Below are 3,229 nucleotides of genomic sequence, written 5' to 3' on the forward strand. Positions count from 1 at the left end.
CCAATCAGCGTCGTATTAGTGAGGACCGAGGAGCGGTGCTGCCTGTGCGGGTACTTCCGCTGCCAGCAGCTGGGAGATGAGCGGCTGCTCGCAGCAGAAGCATCCCGACCGGCGGTGCCGCTCCTCGGTCCTCCGTTCACACTTGCCGTCGGGAGCTCATAGCGCTGTTTAAATTAAGCGCCAATCTCGCTGATTGGTCGCGGTTGGTTGGGGCATTAAAACCGTCTTGTTAAACCACTCTGAACTCCACGTCTCTTCCAAGGGGCATTAAAACCGTCTTGTTAAGCTACTGTGACCTCCACGTCTCTTCCAAGGGGCATTTAAACGGTCTTGTTAAGATACTGTGACCTCCACGTCTCTTCCAAGGGGCATTAAAACCATCTTGTTAAACCACTCTGAACTCCACGTCTCTTCCAAGGGGGATTAAAACCGTCTTGTTAAGCTACTGTGACCTCCACGTCTCTTCCAAGGGGCATTAAAACCGTCTTGTTAAACCACTCTGAACTCCACGTCTCTTCCAAGGGGCATTAAAACCGTCTTGTTAAACCACTCTGAACTCCACGTCTCTTCCAAGGGGCATTGATATTGTCTTTTTATTCCACTGTAACCTCCACCACTCTTCCAAGGGGCATTAAAACCATCTTGTTAAGCTACTGTGACCTCCATGTCTCTCCTAAGGGGCATTAAAACCATCTTGTTAAGCTACTGTGACCTCCACATCTCTTCCAAGGGGCATTAAAATGGTCTTGTTAAACCACTGTGAACTACACAGCTCTTCCAAGGGGCATTGAAATGTTGTTTTCAGTTACCTCTAACCTCCACGACTCTTCCATTCACTGCTAAGGCCAACAGTGTACTGGAGTCCCAGTTGCTATAAATGGAAAAAATGGTTTAGTTAAGGCCCTCTGACCTCCATGTCACTTCCAAGGGGCTTTGGAGTGCCTCGAAATTTTTGGTAGGCATTGCACTCACTGTATGCCCTATAACTGTGTAGCCGAACCGCTCCTTTTGGTACAGAAATATATCCTACAAGACATGTGTGGTTGACTGGCCTGATATTGATGTGAATGGTCCCTGTTCCTCCTGCTCTTTCTCCTTTGCCACCACCTCATCCATCATTCATCACCTGAAGCTTTGTTTTAACAGGAGTCATAGAACTGGGATAGTAGCAGGATAACATCCAGAAATCCTCGGAGGAGGTAGGATATGCGCCAAAACGTTGACCACCTCAGGCCTAGCCGCTACTACATACATGAGCTTGCATTCCAAGGAACAGAAAGCTAATGAGATGGATAGCCTCATGATCATAAATAATTTACTCGTTGTGTAGGAGGCCGACCATTGCTGCTGTTTACCTTCTGAACTTTGTGTTGAAGCCTGATTGACCCAGGACCCGCAATCCTCTATGTCTGGAGGACGTGTTGCATCACAGTGTCCAGCTGTATCCCGGCTTCCACAATATTAACCCAGTGTGAAGGCGTCAGTGAGATGGACCATCCCTGGCCACATTCACTTGTCCACGTGTTTGTGGTTAGGCTGTCCTTCCCACTAAATGCACTGGGGAGGTCACAGGTAATGTTTTGGTATGCGCGCTTGTGTATAAGGCGCACCGAGACAAATAGGGGCAGCTGGGGATCGTTTATGGACACCCAGCCGCCCCCAGGCGGCTGGGGACCGTGTGTGGGCACCCGGCCGCGGGGCGGCTGGGGACCGAGTATGGACACCCGGCCACCCCCTGGCGGATGGGGACCAAGCGTAAACACCCGACCACCCCCGGCGGCTGCGGACCAAGCGTGGACACCCGGCCGCCGGGCGGCTGGGGACTGAGTATGGATACCAGGCCGCCGACGCAGCCATGACGTGGTGGCCAGATTCCGCCTCCACATGCCTAAAAGGCCCAATTTCAAGTGCAAGCAAGCAAGCAGTATGGTATTGCAGCCTGGGGGTGGGTGAGTGGGTGGCAGGCTGCATACTTGCTCTTTCATTGCAAGGAATGGGGGAGGTACAATTGAACACTGCCCTGGGACAAGGACTTGCACGGGGATAGTTGCAAGTCTGCATCTTCTGATGCGGCAAGGATCATTTCTGATGGGCACACTTTTAGGCAGTGACCTAGGTGTCAGAGATGCATCCACGGGTCTTCCCCATGCTGTTCCCATGTCTTTTCAGCACTGTATGCATGTGTCACACAGCACATGGCCAGATAAGGTTGTAAAATGTTAAAATGACATTTCCCGGTGATTGCATTTGTCACGGTTGAAAGCAATGCAAAAGTGCAAAAACGCATAAAAAATGCTACTTGTGAACATAGCCCAAGGTGTGGAGGAGTATTTTTGTTTTTGGTTATTTATTTTACCTTATACACAAGTCATTACCCTGGAAAGGATGTTCCTTAACATATTTCACAGGAAAACAGTTTCAGTTTCATTTTTGAACCTTCTATTGTGAGCCCGTAAAAGTGGCTTAATACCTCTGACCACGTTATTGACAGCAGTGACCTGGGGGTCAGAAATGCTTCCTGGGGCGATCCCCATGCTGTCCCCGTGTCATTTGAGCACTGTCACTATCGTTTTGGGCACTTTTTAGGCTTTCTACAGACTGCCGGGGGTGCCGCCGCAAAAATGCTCGGGTCTCCCATAGGGACATTGGGTTCATTGCTCGGGTCCGGCAACCGAGTATCACGGCGAGCTCCCGAGCATTTTAGTGTCGCTCAACACTAGTCCCTATCTGATATTTAGTTCTGTGTGCAGTTTCTGTGTTACACCCAGACAGACGAACCGCTGTATACTCACACGTATCAGATTCCTGAATGTTTGGAAACTTTTCTAGTTTTTTTTTTTATCACAAAACATAGAGATGTCAGGGATTGAACCCAGGGCCTCATACATGCAAAGCATGCGCTCTACCACTGAGCTACATCCCCTGTATGGACACCCAGGGATTTGTTCTCATCTCCAAGAGACACTAATCTATGACTATCTACTAATAGATTTTCTCTGTTATTTTTTCTCTTCTATAATCATGCAGCATAAATAACATCATATTCTCATAGTCTGGACTATTAGGGACAAGACGAAACTATTTTTCTTTAATTTTTTATTATTTGTTTATATTTAAAATATGGGGAAAAAAGGAGGCGATTTTATTTTTTACATCTTTTTTTGAACAGATTAAAAAAAAATGCAATTCTCCTTTTCCCATATTTTAAAGAGATTGTTCCCTACTGGAT

The 3,229-nt window shown here is 47.9% G+C and overlaps 1 non-coding gene across 1 annotated transcript; it reads right to left on the reverse strand.

Annotated features, from left to right (window-relative positions):
* Positions 1-2,851: 2,851 nt before the first annotated feature.
* On the reverse strand, positions 2,852-2,923 carry TRNAA-UGC (transfer RNA alanine (anticodon UGC)). Its single transcript has one exon. It is a non-coding gene; the product is annotated as a tRNA-Ala (tRNA).
* Between the last annotated feature and the right edge of the window lie 306 nt (positions 2,924-3,229).

Source organism: Phyllobates terribilis, unplaced genomic scaffold (assembly GCF_046119375.1).
Source record: "Phyllobates terribilis strain yellow unplaced genomic scaffold, ASM4611937v1 Scaffold_339__1_contigs__length_2057567, whole genome shotgun sequence".
Taxonomy (NCBI): Eukaryota; Metazoa; Chordata; class Amphibia; order Anura; family Dendrobatidae; genus Phyllobates; species Phyllobates terribilis.